This window comes from Haliotis rubra, unplaced genomic scaffold (genome assembly GCF_003918875.1).
Source record: "Haliotis rubra isolate DU_JTF1 unplaced genomic scaffold, ASM391887v1 Scf1048, whole genome shotgun sequence".
Classification (NCBI taxonomy): domain Eukaryota; kingdom Metazoa; phylum Mollusca; class Gastropoda; order Lepetellida; family Haliotidae; genus Haliotis; species Haliotis rubra.
Window position 1 is genome coordinate 204,311 of NW_025764946.1, and position 9,286 is coordinate 213,596.

A 9,286-nucleotide genomic window follows, 5' to 3' on the forward strand; every position below is an offset into this window, starting at 1 on the left:
TAATTGGACCGTTTGTGTCGAAATACATAGCACTTTCTAAAACCGTGTACTCCGTCCCAACTTTGATTTTACTTTCTAATTTCGTTCCATTACCTCGAAGCTCGCTCGTGCCATATTTACAGTTTGTAAAAGAGAAATGAACATTTTAAAATGTCATTGTCTGGCGGCGAGTTCTCCGTTATTCTCTTATTTATTTTTGCGGTGGCCGTTTTCTCCATTACCCCTGCTGAATGTCTATATCTACACGTGAGACCATGCGAATATATGCGACCTTTCGGTGTAGATGCTGACGTCGTTATTAAGCACCACACGCCAGCAGCCAGCTTAATCCTCAAAGAAGTATATTTTCTCCTTGTCCACGAGAGAATTCAGCACCTTCTAAGACCAAAGCTGTCGCCATGACCAGCATGGTAGAACAACAACAGCAGCAGCAGCAGAAGCAACTCCATCTGACATCCTCCACCCTGACAACTACTTAAACCTACGCAACCTCTAAACCGGAGATGACTAGAAGCAAGAGGCTAGAGAAAAGAAAACCTACATCACAAACTTCAACAAGCCCAACCCACAACCACATATCCGAACTTCCACATCCACAGACGAGTACCCCATAACTAAGTTGATAACTGTCCTAGCATCTACACCGAAACGTCCCAGCTATCGCAATAAAGAAGTTGTGTATAATATCCATAGAAAATTAATGTCTCCTTTGTTCATCTCAACGACTTCTAAATGCCACACAAAGAAATTGAGTATGTCCAGTTCCTGTACCGTTCTTCACACACTCACTTTTGGCCCGGTTGTTCAAACAATTCTGTTCTAAGTCTTGACTTGTCTTCAAACTGTACTTAATCAATCAATAGATTCATTTCGGCAGCGTCATACAGATTAAGACGTTAAAAATAGTACATGATGTTACCTTGCCCGGTGGCAAGGGGATAAAACAGTTGCGTATACACTGTCTACCCAGTACCCAGCCATGTTTAAGTGTTGCAGGATATCTGAGTAGACCAGCCAAAGCAAGGATAAGCAGCCACACACACGCACACGCACGCGCGCGCACGCACACACACGTGCACACCCGAGCATACCCGTGCTTAAGTGCAGTAATCTTGAAAGCAGCATTAAACACAATTTCACCTCACGAATATCGTCGATCTTTATAAATTTGTAACTTTAATGTAGATGGAATGTAACAGATATGACACCTTGTCTGTCACCATTACCGGGACATATGTGCATACCTTGAGGCCATGTGGCTTTGTCTATTGTTGTATACATCCTGTTCTCATTGCGCAACTTCATCACGATTCTGACTTCTAGAAGTTACATATATCACTTGCTGCAGGAATCGAAGGTAACGTAGCTTTGACTTGATCCAGTCATATCTTCTAGATGACTTAATAACGCTTGTTATCCCTGACGTTCCGGGTAAGAATGGTTTTCAGCAACCCATGTTTGTCGTAAGAGGCCACTAACGGGATCGGGTGGTCCGGCTCGCTGACTTGGTTGACGCATGTCATGGTATGCCAAGGTCGATGCTCATGCTGTTGATCACTTGATTGTCTGATCCAGACTCGATTATTTACAGACTGCCGTCATCTAGATGGAATGTTGCTGAGTGCGGCGTTAAACAACAAACCAAACCAAACCAAACGAAAATAACGCTTGTTACTCATATCAATGTAGCGTCGGTGCTATCGTCTTGTTACTCATATCAATGTAGCGTCGGTGCTATCGTCTTGTTACTCATATCAATGTAGCGTCGGTGCTATCGTCTTGTTACTCATATCAATGTAGCGTCGGTGCTATCGTCTTGTGTTTTTCATATGTTGGACTCATCTGCAGGGTACAGGCAACAGAGAGTTTGGGGCACATTCGTGTACAGCGTTTGTGCTCTGCATAGTATAAGGAAAGCCTTAACGCTTCTATTAATGCAGTATCTGTTTTGTTTGTACAATGCAGAACAATGGCCCTGTTATTGGTCTAGAAAGTGTAAAAATTCAGGGAACTGATGAAATGATAGTGAAGGTGTCATGACCATACTTTTGTAAAATACATTCCTGGGTCCCGATCCACAAAGTGTTCGTAACATTACGACCTGTCGTAACTCTATAGTTTTAAATAGACTTATGAATGTCGTAGCGCTATATACGCTTTGTGGATCGGGACCGAGGCCTGTTGATCAGTATACGTGTGCCAACCATGTTGGGCGATACATGCATGGCACCTTGATGACATAGAGTTGATTAACATATATGATTGAACTCTATATGGGACATGTTGGCGGACTTACTCGGCCAATCCAGAGTCGTATGTCTTTTCTTTAGATGTGGTATGATGTGGTCTAGCATTGTCATCTTGCAGTTCAATGTATTGCCGAATATTATAGCGAATGGCACAACGACTGGACGGGAATGTTCGTCAACATAGTTTGTCATATTAGTTGGCCTGTCATGTGTGATAGCGCCCCTACCAGCCCCCATTAGCTGCTTCAGGAAGTTTAACCCAGTTTGACGTCACCATCCCACATGTATTCTCTGAAACAACATTTAAACCAGTCTGATTTACACGTGGTCTCCGACAAGACGTTTAACACGGTTTTTACGTCACGATCTCACACGTGGTCTCCGACAAGACGTTTACCCCAGATTATACGTCACCATACCACACGTGGTCTCCGACAAGACGTTTACCCCAGTTTATACGTCACCATACCACACATGGTCTCCGACAAGACGTTTACCCCAGTTTATACGTCACCATACCACACGTGGTCTCCGACAAGACGTTTTACGTCCCCAGTTTATACGTCACTCCGACCACGTTTACCCAGAGGTCATCACGTGGTCTCCGACAACACGTTTACCCAGTTTATACGTCACCATACCACACGTGGTCTCCGACAAGACGTTTACCCCAGTTTATACGTCACCATACCACACGTGGTCTCCGACAAGACGTTTAACCACCAGCCTTCCCCACGGCCTCAAACATTAACGAAACATCACGTAACTAAAATTAACAACTAAATTATCACACCACAACACCTCTTTGCACAATTTTCATATTTTCTTTTATTATTCCAAAATGTCAGCACGTGCTTGTAGTGCTGCATATTATCTACAGCACAGAGTTGCATTCATTCCAAAGACTATACATCGGTTCTGATCTTATCGTATGCATGATTTTTTATGCTAATTTTCTTAGGTAAGATATATTATATCCTAAAATGAGCACTTAAAGTACACCGACGTGGTTTTATTCTCAAAGAATATAATCTAACTTAATCTAATCTAAAGGAAAAATTATTCACACAATGCACAACTGATGGATATCGAAGACATCGTTTAAATTTGATACGTTTGCTTTTGGAGCACAAATTCACATGTACATTGTCAGGTGATAAAACGGACACACTTTATCAACAGTTGTGTCAATTTTCAGTTATATAATAATCAAAATCTCTACGTTCATAGTTCTCTTTTTTATTCATAATCATCATAATGTTATTGCTGCATTAAAATGACAAGGCGCTTTACAACTTTCGCTAAGCTACCACTGGCTTCGTCGGTTGAGATTACTTATATAAACAAATGTCAAATCTAGTCAGAGGTGTTGTATATTTCATGCAGGTGTTCATCAGAATTGTCATTTGGTGTCATGGATACGGGTTTAACCAATCAGAACACACTTCCGCTGCATGAGTTTTACATGCGCGTAATCCAGACTCCATAGATGGAAGCAGACGTGACTAAATTTATCAAAAGCACCGTTGCATGTCAAACTAGTTCGAACAACGCATTAAGAATCCATTCAAAGTCGAGATTACAGTCAACTGAGACCGGTTGTCAATACCGTGAACGCTGCATTTTAATGTTTATGCTTTATGAAGAATATTGAGGAACAAATGTGTTTCAACGCGATTTCCTGCCCTGCAGTGTTTTGCTGTTCTTGGGAGGACGTTGAACAAAGCGACAAGGTAAGTGCAGAAATATATAATTAAACAATCCGTGGGGGAGCAGTTATTTTTAAAACTATATATTCATCACTTCTCCACCTACATTTAGTTGAAAGTGCGTGAATAAGTTGAGGGTTTAATTGAGCGTTAGTTGTGACAATTTACTGATGTCGATATTTATCTTTATGTTATAGTCGATACAAAACAGTTTATTTGCACGCCCCACTTGGGACAAAATGTTATTTGCATATTGCTGATTAGGAGTGAGCATTATTTTAAGCCGCTTTTAGCAATTTGTTTGCAATTCAAGGCGGGACAAACGTTACATACTGTATACATGTGAACCATCCAACCGTGTCTTCGTGCCCAGCGAAGGCTTTAAATATCGTAATAGTTGTGTTATAGGCGGATCCAGACATTTTCAGGGGTTCGAACCCGCTGAACCCTCCACCTGGTTCCGTCATTGCAAAACATTAACTTCAATGTGTGTGTGTGTGTGTGTGTTGGGGTTGGTGGGTGTGGGTGTGGGGTTGGGGAGAAAGACCCCCTGAAAACGTTGAAATACGTTTACAAGCGCCCTTTGCATCTGTTTCATCCTTGTCTTATTTGTATATTTGTTGTTCAACCTCTTCAGGCTTCATTTTGAAGTCGAATAAAATTCGGAATAGGTCACGCAAACAAACAGACTTCACTTGAATTCTGAAACTGCTTGTCACTTGTTATGACTCTATCATTTTAGGCAAAACAAAATTGCTGACCTCTGAGAACTAGGTACACTGCAAATCTCGCCATTTGTGACACATTACGGAATCTCCATTACTTTTGTATGTGCATATTTTGAAATGACACATGAAATGAAATGAAAATATTGGATAATGAATAGTGTTAAAAAAAGGTTTGCAAAATCACGCTTCACGTAGTCTGGTCAAGAGACGCCTATTACATCACGTATAGTCCATGGGCTGATATAGGTGACCCTCCCCCACTGGGGGAATTTTGAAGACTATGTGTTTTTGAAAGCTTATCATCTGTACATTCAAATTCCATTTATTTGCAGCCTGGGTGCTGGGGATCTTTCCCGCCGTGACTCCCCAAAGGGGGTCAGGGTGTGAAAAAATTGGGAAAATTAGCTTTTGCATTTTTCACAAAATACATTGTAATAATTGCTTTCTACCAGGAACTATAAAAAATGTTTAAGATTTATTGATTAGTTACAAATACAGGAAGACATTTACTTTGAAAAATGGTTTGTGTCTAAGGTAAAAATTTAAACTTTATAACTGTTTTTCTACACTTTCTAGTTGGCAATTGTTTTAAGAAGGTATTCTTGTTTCAACAGCTCTAAAATGATCAAAATTAATGTTACAGCTATACTTAAAGCATGAGAAGACTTTGAGATGGTTTATTGTAGTCTGGGTGCGGGGAATTTTTCATGCCGTGACCCCCCAAAAGGGGGACAGGGGGTAAAAATTTGGAAAAATGAGTTTTTTCTTTATTTCACAAAATACATTCTAATAAATGCCTTTTAGCAGGACCAATGAAAATATCTAACATTTATTACTTAGAGGCACAGGAAGACTTTAAATTTGAAAAATGCATTGTGTCTAAGGTTAAAATAAAACTTGAAAGCTGTTTTCCTACACTTTCTAGTTGGCAATTGTTTTAAGAAGGTATTCTTGTTTCAATAGCTCTAAAATGATCAAAATTAATGTTACAGGTATACTTAAAGCATGATGGTTTATTCTCACTTTGGCTTTCTATAACATCGAGTTACCATTACTTATATTAATGTACCTTTATGCCGAATCATCATAGATTGTTTCCAGAAGACTTTCAATCTCAACTTCGTCTGAATCCTCAATTCTACTCAAATCTAAGTTCTTGCTGGGTATTATGTCAGTCAACTCTTGTGGAAGGATGTTGCCTATCGTCCATTGACATTTCAGAGCATTTACTCCCCCTTTCAGCCACCCATTGCCCACACGGTGAGCAACACTGGGGTGATTCTTTTCGGCATCGACCCTGATCAAGTCTTGGTGATTCGCACGCTGTATGTGCATGTGTAGGGAGTCTCTGCAATGTGGAAGGAGTCTCATGTCTACACCATCATAGTTAGTCATAATCTGTCCTCCCTTTGGTTTTAACTTCTTCACGAAGATTTGGTAGCGAGCCTCATTTACATTGTGAGTGACTTGACCATACATATGACAGACAAAGGAGTCCAAAGACCTCAACAAGTCAGTCGCTATCTCATCAGAAAGTCCTATCTTGGAAAAGGCATTCACAAATTCAAGGTGAGATTCGAGAAGCTCAATGGGGAGAACTTTGCCGCGTCTGACAAAGGCACTAGTGGTATCACGTCCTGTAAATGCATGGAGAGCTGGCTGGACATTGCACAGAGTGGACCCTTTCAGATTGATGATACTTTGTACATCCAGATGTCTTCGTTTGTCACCAGTGCCTGTGTCAAATAGAACAGAAGTTTTCACCTTTTGAACAACCTTCAGAAGCAGAATCAACACATCTGTATCAGCTGATAATATCATAACTTGTGCAGCAGAAGGATGCTGAGCATCAACTTGCAAAACGTGTTAAAGACCGCTAATTAAAGTGACCGATTCACCGCGTATGAATACAATGAACTCGTTGACCCTTTTGTTTGTAAACAAACATGTCGGACATCGGCGATTTCTGCCTCGGCAGCATCTTTGATGTTTTTGAAGTAAAAAGCGAATGGTTTTAAGAAGAATTTTTTGTCAGTAATCCCAGTGAACAAACTACGAAGCTGGAAAATTCGTCAGCAGCGCAAAAGTGGCAGTATTCAAACCGGGTCTAGATCTAGCGGGCATGACGTCGACAAACACACGTCGGCCCACACGTCCTAACCTGACCGCTTCCGTCCCGGCCGTATTGCCCAGTCCTTCCACTTCCACTGTCCATGTGTCCCACATAAAACGTGGCATGTCAGGTCTTTTCCAAATTGGGAATAGTAGGGTGGTTATCAATAATTATTTTCGTGAAAAAAATTGGCGGCGACTAAACTTAGCGAGTTCACGGCTTGAATTGGGGCGAGTCGATTGTCATACGGTAGGGGAGATCAATAATTCGCTTGAGACAAAATCAAATAATTGTACTTGCTCCCAGTATAAACTGTATTTTTTTATTAATGTATGCTACTTGTTACAAATACAAGCATACTGGTTCCTGAAATAAAGCATTTATGTTGTTGAAAATGTCTTATTTTGTTCATTACACAACCTGTCCCTCAACGGGACGATTCCATGCGATTTCCAGGAAAGAGGCCTTAAAAATTTACGCCTTGTGTTCTTGCGCGCCGAACAGTTCGGTTTTAAAACGCGTATCAGTCGTGCCAGAATGAAGATAAAGCTACTCTGTTTTCAATGTTGCGGTCCTTTATCGTTGATTTAAGACCGCTAAATGTTTAATTTTGCGGTAGTTTATCGTTGATTTAAGACCGCTAAATGTTTAATTTTGCGGTAGTTTATCGTTGATTTAAGACCGCTAAATGTTTAATTTAGCGGTCTTATATCAAAGATAAAGGACCGCAAAATTGAAAACAGAGCAGCTTTATCTTCTAAATCATGTACAACAGTCAACACGTATTTGGTAATTTCTTAGCGGTAAAGGTTGTTTGTATAGGAGTACTCACGATTATATAGCTTTTGCATATCTTTTACACATATTTTCATGAAATTAATCTCATTATTTACTTTTACATAAACTAAATAATTAATTACATACACTGTATATATAAACTATGCCACGTACTCATTTGATCAAACCATACACCGTTATCCATGGGGCGGTGGGGTAACCAAGTGGTTAAAGCGTTCGCTCGTCACGCCAAAGACCCGAGTTCGATTCCCCGTCGATCGCTGGGAAGTTGAGCGAACCAATCACAACTCACACAATTTCGCTTCATAAATTATCTAACCGTTTAAACTTGGCAATACAATTGATGCAGAGGTACTCTGAAAGAGGTAGGAGGAGTTCTTTTATATATTGTTTGAAATTTTCAGATCTGTCAATTTGTCTGTATTATTTCCTCAAAAATCTGAGTGGCACTGCGAACAAACCTTCGCGACTGCGACCGCTATCTTTGTTGACACTGGCAAGTTCGGATGTAACGGCGGCTTAGCTGCATTGGCTACTGTGAGAATGCGGAGCCAGCAAAGTGAGGTAATGTAATTATCGTGCAAAGCCGTGGATGCATCCAGGGTATAGTGAAGAGTGATCGTAACGTATACCCTGGAGATTATCGAGGATGCACAAACAGGAGAATATGGGAATCTAAGAACTAGCTTATATATCGGATATGGCCACCCAAATCGCTATTACGTGCTTTCACATGTAATACGTTGTCATTTTCTTGTACATTGTGAAGCTACCAAACTGCATCCGCTCACATTGGGGAACTTTGAATTGGAATAGTTTGGTTCACCATGAACATAAAATAACGAAAATATAGCGTCCGTATCCACAACAAATTCTCTCCAAGTGATCTGAGTTACATTGACCTAGTTTTACGCATAACGGAGTTATGCCCCCTTTTCATTATACGCGTATGACCTCTCTGTCGTCGTTTGACGTCATAGTAGAAAATCCATTTTTGACATTTATTGCGAGTCATTTTTAATGTTGAGCGTATAACGTTATGCACAAGCACATAAACCCAATTCATATACACTTATGTCGTTCAGATATCAGGCTGTATTTTCTTCGCTCACGCTTTCCGTAAAGATGCCACATTAAAAAAATTCGTAGCACAGTGCTTCATATAGGGAAGGCTCATGCAATGAACGGCACATGTGCCACTCAGAAGAGCCAGTGACCTGACACACATCGCAGTGTTATTGTTTAGACACCACTTCAGAAACAGCTTTGTTGCGGCGAGACGGTCCGTTATCTTATATAGACTAGGGTCGAGAGACCTAGACTTGCACAGGTTCTTCCCAAAGTATAGAACTCCATGTTAATCTTATTATTATATTTATTCACATATATTATATCTGTTGATTTGATTTAAACATATTTTATTCACAAATGTGAAAGGGATTGGGGACAAGTAATCCAACTTAAAATACCCGCTCTCTAATATTTACATACATACATTTTCAATTCTATACATATTAGGAAAGAATAGAGAGAAGAGATAGGAAAGTTAAGTAAAGGAAGGGATACAACTCATGTGATCACACAAAATGTTTTGATTGATAAATAAAGGTTTGCACACCTTTAAAAACGTATTCATTCATTCTTCTAATAGGAAGTGATGTACATTTTCACAAGTATTGCCACAGTAAC